The following is a 21,536-nucleotide window of genomic DNA, read 5'->3' on the forward strand; positions in this document are numbered from 1 at the left end:
AGATGATTTTATTTTTTCGTTTCACTCCCACCCCCACTCCACCCAGCGCAGAAGGTGTGAGGACCTGGGGAAGTGACCTCACCTCTCTGGGCTGTCGAATGGGTTAGACTGAGTCCTTTCTGCCCAGCTCCAGACTTCCCGAGTCTCGGTGCTCCGGGGCGGGGCGGTCAGCTGAGAATCTGTGCAAGAGCTCAGCAGTTCCCAGCTCTCACATAACAACACTCCTGGCAGTTGCTCAGCAAAGGTTAGTTCCTTTTTCCAAGGCAGCCTGTCAAATTCCTTTCTAGCCTACAAATGCTGGATCCTGCGTAGGGATCATTGGAGGTAGGAGGACAAGATTGACAAAGGACATAACGAAACTACAAAAAAGCGAAGAATTATTACAATAGAAAAGAGGCTTTACACACAATCCCCTCAGGAAATGAAAAAAATGCAGAAGTTCATTGCACAAAAATTTAGGAGAAAAACGAACATGACCCGGAGAAGCAGTCTCCTGAGTCCCTGAGGACTGCAGAGAACAGGCAGGTGCGCGTCCGCTCGCAGCCCGCTGTCTTCCGGGCCCCTCCAGCATTCCCGGCCTCATGGCCAACGCGTCCCCGGCTGAGAAACCCGACGGCGGGTGTTCAGGATCACAGGAGTGTACCGGATGTTGCAATCTTAACCTGTTGTTTGTGCACATAGTTAGATACACATACTTCTATTTTGAACACTGTTGATGTATTTTCAACTAAATGGCCCAACAAGCTTACTGTGTGTGTAGGGAAATAAAAACCCAAATTTTCCACAGATTCTAACAATACGCCATTATGCATTAGCCTCCTCTGAGGTGCAGCTTATGCAAATGACAACACTACAATTGCTGCTAGGTTTACCAAGAGCTCAGTGAAACCATCAGAACAAAGTTACTTATTACACAGAGCCAGGCCAACAGTTTGACATTTTGAGGGAGATAACCTTTAACCTGGAAAAAAGGCAACCAAATAGAATTTAAGTTTTCTGTGAAAACAAAAGTAACTCTTGCTCTAAAAGATTCCTTATTTACTGAAGGAAAAAACAAAAACAAAAAATTTCAAGTTGTTTCTGAAAAAACAATTAAAACCGTGAAATTCAAAATAATTTAACTCTGAAAAACTTAAATTTTGGATCTGTCACATTGTTAATGTAATCTAAATATCAAGTGTTAAAAACTGACAGTGTTGTAATCAGAGAATGTTGGCTGAAGAGAAGATACACAAAGAAAACTGTCCCTGAAATGGAGACTTTGAACTCAAAAGGGGCACATGTTTTTCACGTCAGTTAAGGAGGAGATTGCAGCAAGATTAATTCTATTGAAGAGAAAATACACCTTAAAATAAGAAAATATTTTTTTAAATCACATTGGTTGCTCATCCCCAAACTTCCAGACTGTCTCTGTGTTTGTGGTATGTGTATTTTTAAGGCTTTTTTGTTCAAGGAAACTGACTTTGCACCAAGAATATATTTTTTTGTTCTCTATTTTCTTAGAAAAGAAATCCAAGGAGAACAGGAGAAAAACAAACCTAATATTTTAAAGTCAAGTTCTTTTCGGAGTCTCTCATGGAAATAAACCATTACTATGTCAGCCAAAAGAGGTCAGAGAAGGGAGAGAGAAGAGCTGCAAGGGAGGGAGCTCCTGCAAGAGCCCTAGGCCTCTACCCCCAGTGAGACTGCATTCCAGACTTGCATAGTGGAGGTGGGAGCTCCAGCAAGAGGAGAGCGGGCATCTGTGTTCTCTTGTTGTGACGTGTGCCGCACTGCTCTGGGTCCCATCCCCTCTGAGTGGGGTGAGAGGCAGCTCCGCACTGGGAACGCGAGCCAGCGGACGCTGCCAAGAGCAGAGGCAGGTCGCCTGTCGGGCCCTCCGGACGCTTGCCAGGTGAGGCCTTTCAGCGCCTGAGGACATGAACACAAATGGATACTCCTCGCCTGCAGGCCACGGTTCTCAGCCAAAACAACTGATTCTCACAGTCAGTCACCGCTTGACATGCATTGGTTATATTCCTTTGGCTTCTTCCTTTCTCCTTTAAAAAGTGGTAAGAATCCGAGTGTTTTCTCACCAGTATTGTATTGCCGTGTTGCAGCCAAATTTTACGGTTGCAGAAAGCATTAGCAAACCAGGCCAAAAAATACTCTGACTTTCATTTAATATGAAATTGCACATTGCATTTCCAACTATTTCCATCATTACAGTAATTATTTGGCTTATTTATGCTTTTGTGATGACTGTAAAAAGTTTCCATTTTTCAGAAAAGCAGTAGTGTTTGATAATAAACGAGTATAGCTCAGATTCAAATAAACACATTCGTCAATAGTGCATTCCTACATGGCACTCTGCTAATAACTTTTTTAAAAGACTCGACGTTATGTTATTTTATCCACCGAATTTGCTCTAGTGTTCCACGCATGCACTCAAATAGCTTGGATTTTCTGTTTTTCGAATTTTCTATTTTTCCCTCATCTCTGTAAAAGTGAACCATCTTTTTCTCTGTCTATGTATTGGATGATATCTATTATCTACAATAATATATATTATATATACAATATATAAAATCATATAACCTGAATTACAAAATATTGGGAACAAAATTACTGTTAAAATATTTTATTTGGATTGATATTTCAAAAAAGTAATTGCCAGATATCCTTTGTTTTATCTTCACGTTGGTATTCTTACAATGAACTATATATATAATCTCCTGGTTACAAAATAAATCTTTGTACAGATTGTGATCACTATAGGACAAAACAGTTATCCATGTAGTAGAAAGTAACCGTGATCTTTTATGAAAAATTATGTAATAATCCAAAATAGTGTTATCAAAAAGCACCCTATTTTATGACGTTAATGTTTGTCTATTTTTCTGAGGCTACATATTTTTTCTCTTCTTGGTAGTCCCTAGTTCCATCACAATTTTTCTATGCTCCATGTGTCAAAGAAATATCCTTAAACAGAATGGAAACTTCAAGTGCATAGAGTGGAAAAGTGTTCTATCTTTCTGAGCAAAAAGAAGTGAAATCAGGTTATCTATGAAACTTCTGTGGGGCCAGAGAAGCGAAATACGTAGACGGAGCCCTCCCGAGAGCAGCCCAGGCGCCCTGCAGGCCGCCTCACAAACAAGGAGCTGTTCCGTCGCCCGTTTGTCCTCACTGCACTCAGATGCCGTGTAATAGTCTATTTTGGGGATAGAATTATTGCTAAATCAGAGTCCTCTTCATGACCTCTTGAATTGGGAATTGGAATTGCTCAATTTTTCAGCAGTCGTTAGAAATACTTTCTGGCTGTGTCTAAATATGTAATGATAAAATTGCAAGGGGGAAGTTCCAACTTTATATTTATGGCAATGAACCAGATAAACCTACTGTTCACACTATATCTTTGGGCCAGTGGAATATAACATTAATTTGGACAAAACTTATTGTTCAGGACAATTTTTATTTTATTTTTTTTTGGTAAGGAAGATTAGCCCTGAGCTAACATCTGTGCCAGTCTTCCTCTATTTTGTATGTGGGTCACCGCCACAGCATGGCTAATGACTAGTGTAGGTCTGCGCCAGGATCCAAACCCGCAAACCCAGGCTGCTGAAGCAGAGCGCGCCAGACTTAACCACTATGCCATGGGGCCAGCCAGGACAGTTATTTTAGGAAGTATCCAGCTGAAGTTTAAATGAAATGATGTGGAATTCAATAATAAGATACCAAAGAATTTTTCTACAAAAAAAAAAAAAAGGGTAATAGAACTAGAACTATGATTGACTATTACAGAAAGATAACATACAAAACTACTTCCTAATATTCGAGCTGTATAAACACAGAAGAGGGTGTCTTGAGAGATAACCACGTAGTTGTCATGGAGATCTCGTCTCTGAAATGCTCTCTGGAGTTCACAGGACCATCTGGCCTTGATACTGCACATGGGTGGTTATACCACATGACTTGTAAAATCCTTGTAATCTCAATGTTTCAGTGAATACCCAGAAGAGCATTTCACAAACTGTTCCTGTACCCCATGATCAAATAAGTATAAAAATAGTGCATATGTTTTTCCCTGGTTGGAGATTTTAAAGTTCATATTTGAAAAGTAAAGCCTCTAGGAAGTTCTGCGATAAAGAAATCTGCCCAATATTGTCTAACTCAAGATTTTCCAACTATTTTATTTTTCACAAAACATGTTATTATAATGCCATTGAGCACTAATTTTTTGACACACCTGGTAGAGCAATGTCAAACTAGAAGATTTTTCTTCTTAAATCCAGCTTGCATGTTTTTTGTGAGATTCTTCCTTAAATAAATTCAATTTTCCACTCTTTTTAAACACGTCCACATTCTTTAGATTGTCATTGAAGGCCCAACTTTTTTTTTTCTTTCCAAACTTATCGTTCCATTCCCTAAAAGGACTATTTTTTAGTCTATCCCAAATATTTTTCTCCCTTCCAGATCTATTACTTACATTTTTTTTCCACTTTGGAATGGCATCCACTTGATAGTACTTTTTTTTTTTTTTTTTTTTTTTGCTGAGGAAGATTCACCCTGAGCTAACGTCTGTGCCAGTCTTCCTCTATTTTGTATATGGGTCACCACCATAGCATGGCTGCTGACAAGCAGTGTGTAGGTCTGTTCCTGGGATCCAAACCCGGGCCACTGAAGCAGAGCGCACCAAACTTAACCACTAGGCCATGGGGCCAGGCCCATATAGTGCATTTTTAAGTCTCAGCTCTCATCCCAATTTATTTTATGAAATCGCCCCTCCTCCATGACTTCAAGCTGCACTGGCAGAGTATAGAATCTAAACTATACATCTTAATCCTTCAATTTCATTTCTTGAAATTTCCTTCTTTCCTTCTTTCCTTCCTTCCTTCCATCCTTCCTTCCCTCTTTCTTTTCTTCCCTTCTCCCTCCCTCTCTTTGTTTCTTTTGAATTTGTGCTAATCTTATCTATCCAAATTGATTTCGCACTTCTTGCCAAAAAGTCATTCCTTATATTTATATATTTCACAGAATAACAGCATTTTGAGATATATAAAACATTCTTTCCTTATGGAATTTACAATCCTATAAACACATGAATTGCACAAAGAAAAACATTCCTTCAATAAAAAAAAACAAGAATTTAAGAAGCCTTTATTATTAGAATTTATGTTAAATACCACATTAATAATATGAAGTGCCAGGCACATAGTGAGTACTCAATAGCTATCTGTTGAATAAGGGAATGAGTGAATGAATAAATTAATCTGTGTGATTCTACTTCATCTCCTTCTTTTTCATATTTTACCCACATTTTAGTTTATGCATTTTCTCCTTTGAAGGGAGAGGGGGTGAAGAATTCATTTTTTCCCATAAGATACATAAAATTATTAAAATCTGGATAGTCATAGAATTATAAATGTCCTGATGAAATTCTTTCTCTCATTTGTGTGTGTGTGCATGTATTCTTTTGTAATTTCATGTTCTGTTTTATTTGGTTTTGTTCTCAACAAAAATCCAAAGTGTCTTTATATTGATAAGACTGTATCTGGTAACTTCCCTGAAGCTTTTCTCAATATTTCCAAAGTCATACTGAAATGAAAACTATATAGACACCCATGTGTGTGTGTATTATTTTTTAATGTTGGCATTTATTTGTATCATTCAGCTAAATATAAGTTATTTAACTCCTGTTCCTGGGGCAGATTTTCATGAATTTAGTTCTCAGTGAGACATTCAGTTCTAGTTTTAGACTCTGCAGCAACTTTCTGAAATATTCTTAAAACACAGATTTTTTTTGACCATTTACCTAAGTGACTGTTTGCATATAAATTTCTACCAATGGCTAACTAACCCCACACTTTTAATTTCAATACAACGGACTCAAGATTTAGGACTATGGCAAAACAAGGTAAGCCTGTCAGATTTATTCTGACCTATTGAAATTTACGATTGTCACCACCTGCCTACCACATCAATTTCCTGCAATGATATTTTCATACAAAATGGTGTTCAACAGATCTAAAAAAAATGTTGCCTGAATTTTCTGAATGAATTTGCTGACTATTATCATTGGGATAATCTTACATCATGTATTAACTACCAAAAGAAAGTGTGTGTTTGGGTGAGGAGTGTGGGTGTGGGTGGAGAGAGAGAGATGTACATTGTGTTATTTTTTGTTTTTATGAGAAATGTGTATCTGAAGGAATGCATGGGAAACTACCACCATCAGCAACTCTATCTCTTCTATCAAAAGAGAAGCACTATGGGGCTGGCCCTGTGGTGCAGCGGTTAAGTGCACATGCTCTGCTGCAACGCCCCAGGTCCACAGGTTCGGATCCCAGGCACGCACCGACGCACCGCTTGTTAAGTCATGCTGTGGCGGCATTCCATATAAAGTAGAGGAAGATGGGCACAGATGTTAGCCCTGGGCCAATCTTCCTCAAGAAAAAAGGGGGAGGGTTGGCATCGGATGTTAGCTCAGGGCTAGCCCTCCTCACAAAAAAATAAAAAAAAAAGAGAAGCACTATTCCAAAGACTTTTATTAGAACATGTCTGTATTTTTTACTGAGGAGGGGTGAATTCTGCCAGGTCTTAAAGCAGTAAAGATTTCAGTCTTCCATAGTACAATATTGAGGATCCAATCGTTCCCACAAATCAGGACTAAAAACCCTATTACTATAAAAATATTCCATTTTTATTAGGAGTCTAGTAAAACTGGGGATATAATCTAGAGACAGAGGTAAAGTTACAATTAAAAGTAGAGCTGGAGGGGTCTCAAAATACTAATATTCCAACTAGTTACTACGGCTTCCTTTTCTGATTCATCTCTGTATTTTCCACTAATGTTTCCATTCATAACAAGACAAAATTGAGGATATGATTTAGAATAAACATTATTTTGTATAAATCCAGACTCATGCAATTTCTGAGTGCTTATCAGCTCCCTGTGGAACTGAAGGCAGGGGAACCCTAGAGCTCCTATATCCTATTGTTCTTAGAAATTTTGCCTTCAAATGATTGGAGGACAATGGCACATTTGTGAGTGTGTGCCTGAGTGCATGTTTAAATAAATCATCCACATCCTCTCCCAGACATAGATAAACTTGTCAGCCACTTAAAGAGTGTGATTGGTGGGGTGGTGAAAATTGTACCAGCCCAAAAATATCACCCCTATCAGCCTACCACTCAGTCAGAAATTCTCTAGAGGCGAGTCACTCCTTATCTACCCAAAGTTCCTGTTAAATACCAACGGTTTTACTCTGAAAGAGGTAACATATAAACTCATTAGTATGTCTCGGTTCTTTTGCAGCGAGCATGACTTTAAGGGAAAGAGACAGATAGCAGAATGCATGATTTCAGATTGATACAGATCATAAGACTCTAAACATGGTGTAAACCTTGAGTCAAGTGCTTTACGGAGAGGACTTCAGTAATTGCGGTGAAAATGGTTGCAGGGCACACTGGTCAACATAAGCACCTTGCTATCACAAGGAAGCCAAGATAAGAGACCATCTTTGAGAAGCGAGACTTGCAATAACTATAGTGCAATGTCCACTATGATGAAGGCTATAATTTAGACAATAAAAGCTGAGTAAAACCTAGTGCAAACCTTCAAAGAACTGAGAAAAGGCCAATACAAATAACAAGTAATAAAAGCACGGAAATTGGTATGAAGTAAGCATCAGTAAATATTCGTTCAAATGAGCAAATATCACTGCAGAAGTACCAGTAATGGAATAATGAAACTCAAACAGTGAAAGTCTACCCAGCTGTAATGTCACTTCAGACTTTAGAAAAATGAGGCATTTGTAAAGGCGGGGTAAGACTTCAGCAGGTTGATGTGAAGGAAGGAGGAAAAGGAAGACACATCTGGTAGAGAGAACAGCCTTAACTGTGCACAAGGATGGGAAAGTGGAAAAAATAAATGAGCAGCTGTTTATAGTCCACTTTGATTATAACTCAAGAAATGTATTAGAAACAATGTGGAATAAAGCAAAAGGGCTGTTTTATGGGAGAATCCTGGAAATCAATGAATGTTGGACTCAGGGTCTTATACTTACTGATGTAAACACTCTGAAGTTTTTAATTTTTTAACCAGAAAATAACACCATTTTCAAATTCAGAAATATCAATCTGACAAAATGGAAGCCACATACAGGTTTGACAGAGAAAGACACCAGAACCCGTTAGATGCAATGGAAGCATGGAATAATGATTTAGTCCAAAGTCAGGAAGGAAATGAAAATCACTGGAGAGGACAGATATCCAGGACATTTGGCAGAGAATCTTTAGGAGTTGGAAAGTAATTAGAACGTAAGAGCAGAGAGGAAGAAAAGAGCGGCAGAACAACTCTGGAGTTCTGAGTCTACAAAGTTATTGCCCAGTAAGTTTATGGAATGGGAAAGAAGAGCGATAGAGAAAATAGTATATTGTTTTAATTTGGTTTGTGACTTGACACATATAAGAACATTTTTTCCTTGGAAACCAAGTGAAAGAGTTTAATAGGTATTAGACAATGTCACTTTGGGATCCAGGAAATAGTTCAGGCATAAAAGACAATTGCTGTGTAGAATTTACGAGAAAAGTGACAAGAGTTAACTGAAAAAGCAGAAGTAAGGTCCCAGGCACGTTAAGGGACCTGTGGAGTGGGCCTGACCTGCAAGGTTTTGTCGTATTCTTAGAAATAGGAGAAGGGAAAAGAGACTTCAGGAGTTAAACAGGTATGAGAATTAGCGAAGTGTTCAAGTAGATGAAGGAGAGGATCAAGGGCAGGAGAAGAAACGTCTAAATAATTGAATTGAGTGGAATTGTTTAAAAATGACTAGGGCAATTGCTTACTGGCAGCTCAATCATTTTCTAGAAATTACGTAATATGAAGCTACAACTTTTTGTCTTCTGGCTTCTTATCCATTGATAAGATGAAGAATTAAAGAGAGAAAATGAAGTACATTTTCTAGCTTAAGGAAAGTCTCTGTGTTCACACGCAGCAGACTCCCAATTGGGTGCTTGGTACGTGGAACACGGGTGTGCTCTTGTGCTGAGCTTTCTCCACCAGGCTGTCCTGTCCACTGAGCTATCACGATCAGCAATAATGTTGACTTCACCTGCATGACCATGACAACTGATTCAACTTTGACATTAGCAGCTGTAGAGAACAACAACCTGCAAAGGAACCCAAAAGATAAAATGGAGTGTTCCGATTGGCTCCTAATATACTCAAACTACCAAGTGGTTGCCAGTAATTGTTTTCTCCATGTTTCTTCATTTTTCACATGGTTTCTGATTATAATAAAAGATTTGAATCAGCAGGGGAAAAAGGGAGGAGTAGGAACTCAGGTATTCCCATGAGTTTATTGTAGAATATACAAGGACTGGTCAGTGAGAGAAAATCAGTGTGTAAGGAATTTTAGCGTCTTTGAAATTATTCCTAAAATTCCTGTGGTGTTATGTTTCATTCATTTCAATTTTTCATTCAAAATATTTACTGATTAAATATTTATTCAAATTAAATAACTACCATAATTAATAGCATATAGGCTGTGTACAATGCTCTGGGGAAAAACAAAGATGAATAATGCGTAGACTCTGCCCTCAGGGTGCTTCCATTCTCACAAGAGAGCTGAAGTATACACAAGAATAACTACAATGTGAAGTGAAATCTTATCAAGAGCAGCTTCTGTGTCTCGCCATGACAGAGTAAGTCATAACAGAATAACCCTGTCACCATGAACAACTATAAAAATGAAGCACAGACAGTGCAGGACGGATCCCTGAGAGAAGAGAAACATGTGAAGTGAGTGCCATGATTGCTCCTGCCTTTTTCCTGGAGGTACTTTCTAGAAACGATGCTGGTGTCCAAGAAGAGAAGAGCAGTGTCATTGAGAAGAGGAGGCACAAATCAGAGTTCAGGGCTGCTGGGGAGGCTGGGATTGTCAGGAAAGGGAGCAGCATAGGAGGGACTCGTGCTGAGAAGGAACCATGGGCGTCTACACAGGCGGCTCCTTCAGGTCTTGGACAAATAATAAGCGGTGCGTGGAGAGCTCCCTGGAAAACCCAGGCATCTATCCGGGACCTCAGAGCCTCAATGTAGAAGTTAGACTATTCTAGACCTATAAGAGCTGCTTTATATGCACCCTAACTAAGCTTTAAAAATCACTGAAAAATGAAGCAGAACTGTTAGCAAATTATCTGCCAGAATAAAACTAATACTCATGTAAAAAAAATCTTAATTTTTAATAAAGTAGCATTCACAATATCCATCGTAATTTTATTTTTAATTACTACACATACAAAGAAGAAACAAAATGTGACCTAAAATCATGGAAATTTTTTTTCCAAAATGCCATTAGAACAGTCCCAGAGATAACAGAGATGTAATTGGCAAACCAAGACAAAGGAAATGATGGGCATAATGAGGAAATAGATGCGGAGGCTCAGTAGAAAAATGAAAATGGTAGAAAACATTTAATGAAAATTCTAGAACTTAAAAAAATAAAATATTTGAAATTAAATCATCACTTGATATGCTTTGTAGTAAATTGGACACTGTGGAGAAAAAATCAGAAAATGTGAAGATATGGCAGTAGGAAATACCCAAAGTGAAGCACATAGAATAAAAATGCTGAAGAGTTAAATGAACAGAATCTCAATGACATGTAGGACAATAGTAAGTGTTCGCACATATATGTAATTGGAATCCGAGGAGGAAAGGAGAGCTAAATTGGTGCAGAAACATATTTGAAGAAATAAAAGCTTCAAATTATATTGACTGACAGATCTGAAAAGCTCAATAAATTTCAGGCAGATTAAGCACACACACGTGCACACACACACAAGCCACTTACAGAACTATCATAGTCTTATTGTTGAAAAACAAGGATAAAAAGAAAATCTTACAAAGCAGTGAGAAAAAATAAATACACCTCAAATAGAAGGAAAAAAAATACCAAGTAAAAAGGACTGTATTTCTCATCAGAAACAATGCAAGCCAGAAGACATTGGAATGACATCTTAAAAATACTGAAAGAAAAAATAACATGTCAAACTAGAATTCTATGACCAGTGAACACTTTTTAAAATGAAGTTGAAAGAAAGAGATTTTAAAATAAACAAAAGCTGGAGGAATGTGTCAACTCAGACCTGCACTGAAAGAAATGCCCGATGAGGCTCCTCAGACTGAAGGAGAAGGATGCTGGATGCGAACTGGAGTTGCACATTAAAATAAAAGCAATGGAAGTGGGAGATATGTGGGAAAAGATAAAAGATCTTTTCTCTTCGTAAAACTTATTTTAAGAAAATTGAATATTTAATACATAGCAATGTATTATGGGGTTTATAACAGAAGAAGTAAATTATATATAACAGCAATGGCATAAAAGATGAGGGGAGTAGTAAAGTATGTTGTTATAGATGTTTCACCTCACCTGGGGAGGGCCAATTGACTACAGTAAGTTAATTGCATAATGCAAACCATAGAGCAACTCCTAACACTAAAACAAAGGTGTTCACCTAATGAGACAATAGTCAAGGTAAAATGAAACATAAAAATGATAAAAAGAACACTTATTAATTCAAAACAAGCCATAAAAAGAAAGAAAAGGAAACAAAAATAGATGGGACAAATATGGGGAAAAAGACAAGATAGTAGAAATAAACCCAACTTCATCAATAATTATTTCGAACATAAATGGATGAAACACTCCAATTTAAAGTAGAGATTGTCAGACTGGAGAAAACAAAAACAACAAAATGAGACCCCACTATATGCATTTAACAAGAGTTTCATTGTAAATATATGGACACAACAAGGCAAATATTAATCATAAAAACACTGGAAAAGTATGTTTCAAAGCATGGAGTATCACCCAAGATACAGAAGGACATTTCCCAATGATAAAGGGTCAATTCTTCAAAGAGACACATGTGTGCACCTCATAAAAGAAAATCAAGATATATGAAGCAAAAACTGAGAGAATTAAAGGACAAATATGTAATTATAGTTGGTGATATTAACTCTTCTGTCTCAATTATTAATAGAAAAAAGTAAACCAAAAGTAAAAGAAAAAATAGTAAGGATATGGAAGATCTGATCAACACTCTCAATATACTTGACCTAATTGGCACTTATACAACACCTCACTGAAGCAGCAGAGTACATTCTTTTCAAGTACACATGGAATATTCAACAAATGGACTTTATGATGGGAATAGTCTCATTAATTTAAGATTATTTAGATGACACAGAGTTTATTTTCTGACCACAATGGAATTGAAGTAGAAATCAAAACCAGAAAGATATTTGTAGAATGTCTCAAATATGTAAAAATTAAAAATCATATTTAAAAAAATCCCAGGGGACAAGGAAGAGATCACAAGGGAAATTAGTAATTTATTTATATTGAATGAAAACATAAACACAGCATATCAAAATGTAGGGGATTCAACTACAGTGATATTTATAATGAAATGTTTAGCTTTAAATGCTTATTTTAGACAAGACGAAAAAGTATCAAATAATGATCTAAGCTCCTATCTTAAGGTAGAAAAAGAAGAAAAATGTACACTAAAGCAATTAGAAGGAATGAAACAATCAAGAGTGGAAATCAGGGAAATAGAAAATGAACAAACTAGAGAGAAAATTTAGTTTTCTCAAAACATAAAAAAAATCATAACCCTGTTGATAGAGTGATCAAGGAAAAATATCAGTTGCCAATTTCAGTAATGAAAAGGAAGCTATTACTATAAAATCTATTGAAATTAAGAGAATAATAAGAAAATATTATAAACATATAAATAAATTTGCCAATGAATCTCTTAAAGATGCAAATTATCAATGACATAAGAAGGAAACAAAAATAGGAAATAGCTCAGCATCTGTTAAGTAAAATGAATTTTTAATTGAAAACCTCTGACAAAGGAAACTCTGGGCCCAGATGTCCTCGTTGAATTCTCTCAAACATTTAAGAAACCATAATGGTAATCTTACACAAGCTCTTTCAGAAAATAGAGCAGAAGCAAACACTACCCAATTAATTTATGATCACTGCATAATCCTAATTCCAAACGTTAACAATGACATTATATGAAAGTAATAGTATAGATCAATATCTCTCAAGTTGAAAAAAAATTCTTTACCAACTGCTAGCAAATCAAATCCAGAACTATATAAAAAGGAAATGCACTGTAAATAATTGTGGTTTATTTCAGGAATGCAGTTAGCTTAACATACAAATATCAATCAAAGTTGTTCAGCACATGTGGGAGACTGTATCTTACAAAGAAAGCTACTCCGATATATATCTTACCCCACGTGCTCTTTTTGACGTTCACTACTGACACCCCTCCTTTGACTGAGGAGGTCTATATTCTCTCTAGTTGGACCTTTGTTACTACCTTGATGAGTAGAGTCTGGTGGAAGTGATGCTAGATGACTTTTGATTCTGGATCATAGATGACAATATGGTTTCTGCCTGGCTTTCTCTCTCTTTCAGGAAATGCACCTGGGAAGCCTTTAGGGAATATATAAGAACTCCAAACTATTTAGGGAATATATAAGAACTACTCAAACCCAGGAACTGTCTAACTGCAACTTCATGAGAGGCTCTGAGTAAGAACCACTGAGCCAAGCTGCTCCTGAACTTCTGACACAGAAATTCTGACAAACAAATGACTATCACTGATTTAAACCATAACGTTTGGGGAGATTTTTTTTTTATGCAGCATTAGATGACTATTAAAGAGTTTTTAATTACACCTGCAATTGGGATGCTGCCAAAACTTTGATAGTGGCTTCAGGACCTGGCAGCAGGCAGAAGTTAGAAGCATCTTGAAGAGGTTGTTAGTGGAAGCCCGATGACCCTGAGCAGGTTGCCAACGATGGTGATTTCTGGGTAGTGTACTGAAGGCGTTGTCCAGCGTGTCCTGCTGCCTACGGCAAAAGATGGGAAGAGAGATAACATAGAGAAAGAAATGTTAAACACGGGGAGTTAGGACTTTGTTTCCAGCCTCTCCAAGATCCTCAAATTAAGAAAAGACATCAGAGCAACAATCCAATCCAGTGTGGTGTTGGGAAAACATTGTCTAAAGATGAAGCCAAGGGCATAATTGTAAAGTTTTTTATTAAGACTTCAAAAAGCATAGAAGTAGTATTTCAAAGAGTAAAGCAAGTCCCTGTAAGATTCTTATGGGTGTGTCTCAAATATCTTCTCCATTACTCATTAGGGTTTCTAAGAATCTTAAGGACATTGTCCCACAGCTGCCTTACAGGAAGTCCCGTGTCATGAGGGGCTTGTATTGACATTGAAAGGGTAGGATTTTATATAATCAAGTACAAAAAAACTCATAGGAACCCTACTGGTTTTAAAGAGAACAGTATTGGCAGAACCATCACTAGCTTTGGGAAAAATGACCACATAAAATAAAAAGAGGTCTTGAAACCCTGAACAACTACAAGCAGGAAGTAGGTTGAGGAAACTACTCAGCTGCAAACACCAGCCAGACAATGCAGAGAGAGGGACAAGGAATTCAGAGTGTGGATCCAAGAGAAATGATGGATTATTCCAAGTCAGTAGAACTGACTTGACTTGATCAAGAAACTGACAACATATGCCAGTATGTATTTCAGAATTGCTGTGGACCAGAGATTACCATGTGCATCTTTTCCCTCCTCTTTGAATGGGAGATCTACAACATTATTCTATGCCTAACTTACCATTTTATGTTGGGTGTATGGTGAGTAGGTAACACACCCCTTTTGTTCACAGATCCTCTGATTGAATAAACTGTATTCAAGGAAATTCACCTGTCATAAGGGCCTTATTTGCATCTTTACATGATTTTATATAATGAGATTCCTGACTTTGGGCTTGGTAAATTAATCATAATCAAGATTAAAACTTGTGCTTATAAAAATACACAATTTAGAACATGTCAAGCCAAGCCACAGACTGGGAGAAAATACTTGCAATAAATATACCTGATAAAAATTTTGTACCCAGAATATACAAAGAACCTCTAGAAATGAATAATAAAAAGATAAACAGCAAAATATAAAAATTAGACAAAAGTCTTAAACAGACACCTCATTAAAGAAGCTATATGAAATGGCAATAAGTACCTGAAAAAAGTACTCAACATCTTTAGTTATCAAGAAAGTTAAAATCATAACTGTAATGAGTTACCTCCATATTCCTGCCAGATGGCTAAAATTAAAAGGACAGACACCAACTATTGATGAGGAGGTTGATCAGTTGGAACTCTCATACATTGCTGGTTGGAGTACAAGATATTTCAACAACTGTGGTCAATCATTTGGAAGTTTCTTATAAAGTTATACATATGACTCAGCAAGTCCAACCCCTAAGTATTTATTCATGAGAAATGAAAATGCATATCCACAAAAAGAAGAATCATAGCAGCTTTTATCATAATAGCCAAAAAATTGGCAATAAATCAAATGTTTATCAATGGATGAACCCAAATGTTCATCAATGGATGAACAGATTGTGATATAGTCATTCAATGGAATACCACTAAGCATTAAACAGAATACACTATTGATACCTGAAAAAAACATGGTTGAATCTCAAATACATTTAAAGTGAAAAAAGCCACTAGATTCAAGAAAATAGTGTATAATACTAAATGATTCCATTTGTATGAAGTTCTAGAAATGGCAAAAACAATCTGTAGTCAAAGACATCAGAAGTGACTGCACATGGGCACAAGGGAACTTTCTGGGGTAACAGACATTCTATATCTACATAAGAGTGTGAGTACATGGTTGCATGCATTTGTTCAACCAGACTAAACTATATTCTTAAGAATTGTGCATTTTACTAAGTATAATTTAAATAATTTAATTTATAATTAAATAAATATATAAATAAATAATTAAATGAAATCATTTCTCAACTAGAAAATATATATTAAAAGGCAAAAAGGGGTCAAGAATCAAACAAAAATATGGATAAAATGTTAGGATAGTTATGAGGAAAAAGAGAAAGACTGTGAATGTCTTAGAGAGGTGCTATTTCTGCTAGCCCTTGAAGATTACAAGAGTTTTGGACCTCAGATATTGTGGGGAAGGATAATCCACTAAAATGGATGCATAAGAGTGAGCAAAGACATAGCAGCAGAAGTGTATGAGATAGTCAGTATTAATTGAGCAGTAATTAAATCCTTTTAGTTAAAGAGTAAAGTGATGATGTAGCCAGATTGTTGAGCAACTTGAATGCCAGGGAAAAAGATTGTTATTTTATTCTGTAGGCAATTGGGGAAAACAAATGTTTTTGCACAAATGAGTGAATGGATCAGAATCATGATTTTGAAAGGATACTACTGATGACAATGTGCAGAATCAGAGGAAGACAAGAAATTGTGAGGCTATTGAAATATTACGTCCAGATAAAATGGATATAGTTGCAATGGGAATAGAAAGGTGGGATCAAAGACAAAACCAAAGATCTCTGGGTGTATATCAGAAAAACTCAGTACATCTTGACGAAAATAGCAAAGACAGGATAGGACTAAATAATGATGACTTTATGTTTTTAAGTTCTAATTGCCCAGGAGGTTGCTGTCAACAGCAATAGGATTTCTTGTGTCTATTTCTAAATTTGTCTTCAGTAACAAACTTTTTTCTTTAAATACAGTGATGGTTTCATTTGTGTCGTGCTTAGATTAAAACAGCATCTGGGGCTTTAACTAAGACCAGTTTTACGTTTAGGTAGTGGCTCTTGTAGTCTCCCTATAAGAAAGAAACTCTGAGTAGCAACGCTCCCCTCTCACCCCAGCCAAATATGTCTCCTACACTATTTGCATTCCTTTTTATTAATATTTTGCTTCCTTTAAAAATAAAAATGCCCCCTAGAAAGTGTCACATGCAAATCTATTACTATTTTGGTCTTGATGAGTGTGTCAAAAAATAACTTGGTGGTCATCTGTTATGTCACAGAGTGATGAGATAGAGATGAAGTAAGTGTCAAAGAAGCGGAAAAGAAAGAATCACTATGGATCCCTGAAGTGGGGAAGTCTGAGGAGCCAGGAAGAAGGGGCATCATTAGGACATAGGCTCTCTGAAAAGAAGGCAGAACAAAGTAGAGCGAGGCAAGAATGTGGGGAAATCATTGCTACCTACCTTTGTAAGACCAAACAGTGATACAACACAAACAGCAAAAACTCCAACAACTGTAGAAGAGGTAAGGACATTTAGTAGTGGTCACATAGAGGGAAGAGGATGAGGAATTGACTTTGCTCCCAGCATTACCTCCTCCACTCAAACTGTGAAATACTGGACACAATGTACGTACTGGTGTCCTCAGGTTTCCTCCTCTCCCATCAGTCACCATCAAAACCAGCTTTCACACTCAGGGAGAGATGAATTACAAACAACTGAAAATGTTGCTTCCTTTCTGTATAAAATGCAGTAGTATAGCACAATGTCTTCCAACATTTTGAGCCAAAGTAAAAAATATATTTACAATATGTCTTCATAAGCACAGGTGTATAAAACAGAGACAAACCTGATAATCTATGCTATGCTAAGCCATGCCATGCTACTTCACTCCTTCCACCCCATCCCATCCCACCCCATCCCACCCCATCAAATCCCATCCTACTCCATCTCATCCCACCCCACCCTACCCCATCCCATCCCATCCTACCCCACCCTACCCCATCCCATCCCATCCCATCCCATCCCACCCTACCCCATCCCATCCCACCCCACCTCACTCCATCCCATCCCACCCCACATCACCCCATCCCATCTCATCCCATCCTATCTTATCCTATCCAGTCCTATCCTACCCTATCCTATCCTATTCTATTTTAATTTATTCTGCTTTGTTTCATTAAAAATCATGTCTCAACACATGTATTGATGTCATGGCTCACGAAAGCATTAAAATCAACAATTTGAAAAGCACTGGCACGCTGTTTCAGAGTTCAGGCTGTGTTTATGTGTGTGCATGTGTGAACATCTCCATATGTGTCCATATTTCAGATGTGAAAATTCCCCCAGATCACCTGTACATCTCACCATCTTCAGATGTGTTGTACATTTCGCCATTCTCAGTCCTACCAGGTTTAATACCCCCTTTTCATAACTAATAGTTTGGAATACCCATTTACTCTCTTGAAATAAAATCAATTGATAATACATTATTCACATAATATAAATTTATATTGTAAATTTTGAGTAAGTTACTCACATAATTCTAAACAATTATTACAATGTCCTAATGTAAAATAAAACATAAATAATAATTTATAACAAAAATATGTATTTTATGCTTAGGCACAACTACACTAGAAGATACTGTAAAGTAGTCCCCTTCACACCTATACCTAGATCGTCATGTAATTGACCTAAATTTAGATGGCTACAGGTGGTTGTACTGGAACTCACATACTGCAGGCGTGATGTCATATCAATTTTCCAAAATGTTGAACAACTCTTGGTAGAGTTCTGAACCAAACAAGCCTGTATTCAGGCTTATCTTCATTTACGTAATTTTTTGCATTTTTAGAAAATTCAGTGCATATTAAAATCCTACAAAAATTGTTTTTATGTCTATGTAAAAGAGATTTAGGTTTGAGGCTTAGAAAATTAGACAATTGCTTACATGAATACCCAGCAAGACATTGTGAAGTCATGTGGGCCATCTCACTCACTCAGCAGGATATTTAACATTGCTGGCCCCTACCCTCAAAATGCATCCTCTTCCCATCTGTGTGAAAATCAAAACAGCCCTCTAATTTCCTAACTGAATCACCCCTTTTGAAAACACAGCTACCAGAGAAGAACTGGTTGATCCCTTCCAGTCCACGACTCTGGTCTTCACCGAGCGTGACATACTACGAAAGGCAACGTCCCGGGATCTGTCCAGGATATCAGGGCGAGGGACTGCTGCAAAATACAACCACCACCATCTAATTTGCTTTACCATTTTATTTTTTTTAAAGTATGTATACAAACACATAATGATAACAACGTTATTAAATGTTGGTGGAGAACAAACACTTGTGAGGCCGGCCCCGTGGCTTGGTGGTTAAGTGCGCGCACTCCACTACTAGTGGCCCGGGTTCTGACCCCAAGCACGCACCAACGAACCGCTTCTCTGGCCATGCTGAGGCCATGTCCCACATACAGCAACTAGAAGGATGTGCAACTATGATGTACAACTATCTACTGGGGGGCTTTGGGGAAAAAAAAAAAAAACAAAGAGAAAAGAGAACCAACATTTGAAATTTATATAATTAATGAGTTTGGTGAGAGCAGAGGCTAAAAACTCAGTGGTCATATATGAGGAAAGATTACAAACTATTGCTTAAGAGCCATTTTCAACTACATTTCTGGAAGATTTTAAGTTTTCCTTTCTGTGTAATCGTGGCAGAACTGTGTGTTTTTTCCCTAAGCCAACTCTTATTCTATTTGGCCTCCAAGCCCCTGAGGTGCACTGTTGAAGACTGGGAACGAGATTTTGATGGGCCAAAGATTTTATGAATACATAAAATGGAATCTGGGCCATTCCTAAATATAAAGTATTGTTTTTGTTTTCCAGGACATAAAAGAACTTATTTTTAAAATCAATTTTAAGACATAAAAACTGTCGAGTCATTTGCTAAATGTGATGTAAAAATATATAATTAGGGGGCAGCTTTGAATATCATTTACTTGAGCTAATTTTGCCAATTAAAGCTAAAAGCATGAGAAGAAGTAAATAGTTCAGGTCTTTTTTATTCTCCTTTGCAACAAAAGCCCAGTCGTACCCTCCCTGTGCTAGAAGAGAATGCTTGTTTCATAACTCTATGTTTCTGGTGTACCTTTTTAACTAATAAAGAAGATATTTTCTTTCTTCAGTTACTCATTCCCTCTTACATAATGCAGTTCTGCAGTTTAAATGCTAATTGGCCATTTTGGCTGAGGAATTCCTAGTTAAAAGGTTTGCCATTTAATCCCAAAGTGTCTTTTGATTTCTTGAGAATGATTAAATGGAAATCCAGCCCTAGTTCAGTATCATAGAAGCCCATGCGTGCTCCCCTGTTGAATTCCCATGGTCTGAGCATCCTGCTGGGAGACTCAGGCTGAGATTTTATTGAATCGGGCCCTCCGTAGTCAGGCTCAAAATAACCTCCAGCACACTGATAAAAATAATGACCGTTTTGCAGTTGTAAAACTTGAAACTATTCCTTGAATGTTAACTAATGCCAAAAAGCTGTTTCTGCAAATGAAATGGAGGAATTGGAGCCACGACATCTCTCTGGATGAAGACCTGGAAATGGCATTCCACTCTTCCTTTCAGTGATTACGAAATGGTGAGGTTTCCTCGGAGCTCGTGAAGCCGTCTAGCTCGATTCCATTACGAGAGCAATACACAGAGATGATGACACGGGGCAGCATCTTCAGAGGAGCGGGCATCTCTGCCCACTTAATTCATCAGGAGTGGCTTCTCAGTCCCCAGTGCTAATGGCTTCTGCAATCATAACATTATTTAGCTGATGGAAAATAAAAGATATAAGCTCAAAGTAAGTGTTAGGAAATGCTGACAACTTGCAGCATTTGACATCTATTTCCCAAAGCACTTGACATTATAAACACTTGCAGGTAAAACGATTCAGTTCTCTCATCTTGCTAATGTTCTCTCACAAGCCAAGAAGACTTTTACTTACAGCCAGTTTAATAGGCAATGGGAAATAGCCCTATTAGATAAGTTTATTTATGCTGACACAAAGAAAACCATGAAAAATCCAAGTTCTAATCTGTAATTTATTCCTGATATGTATAAATCAGTAGGATTCCATTGCCCAAGTAGGGACTTGCCATTAAACAAGAACTGAAACATAATGAACCTCATAAATGTTCTCAGCGTTATGGAGCTGTTATTTATACATGAGCTCATTCAACAAACTCTCCTGCTGGTCTGGTCATGATAACCTAGTGTCCTCAAGATACTATAAGATATACAAGAATAATGGTGACCAAATTCTAGCGTTAAAATTCAAGAAAAGTTTTTTTTTTTTAATTATGGTTTATTCATTCTGTCAGATTAATCTCATTACTGCATCCAGAGCTTTTCTGAACATCTGCTTAATTTCTCAATTCTAAGCCCTTTGTTACTATTGTTGTTGATGTTTTTGGAAAAGGTAGCAATTGTCTAGACCATATCATGTGAGATACAGTTAGACAAACTTTCAACAATTTTTCTCCAACTAAAACAGAAAGTGGTCTTCCCCCATGAGAGGTGATATAGAACATCTATAGAATAAGATCATAGTTTTCTTATTCCCAAAGTAAATTATGGTCCAATACAGTGCATACATCAAAAATTAAATGGGGGGCCAGCCCTGTGGCCTAGTGGTTAAGTTCAGTGTTATCGACTTTGGTGGCCTGGGTTCGGTTCCCAGGCACGAACATACACCACTCATTGGCAGCCATGCTGTGGTGGTGGCTCACATACAAAATAGAGGAGGATCAGCATAGAGGTTAGCTCAGGGTGAATCTTCCTCAAGCAAAAAGAGGAAGATTGGCAACAGATATTAGCTCAGGG

General features: G+C 37.3%; 1 pseudogene; it reads left to right on the plus strand.

Annotated features, from left to right (window-relative positions):
- Positions 1-581: 581 nt before the first annotated feature.
- The window catches only part of LOC147912935 (EEF1A lysine methyltransferase 1 pseudogene), a 165,900-nt pseudogene continuing 144,945 nt past the window's right edge, over positions 582-21,536 (plus strand).

This window comes from Ceratotherium simum, chromosome 32 (assembly GCF_057802395.1).
Source record: "Ceratotherium simum simum isolate JZ-2026a chromosome 32, ASM5780239v1, whole genome shotgun sequence".
Classification (NCBI taxonomy): Eukaryota; Metazoa; Chordata; class Mammalia; order Perissodactyla; family Rhinocerotidae; genus Ceratotherium; species Ceratotherium simum.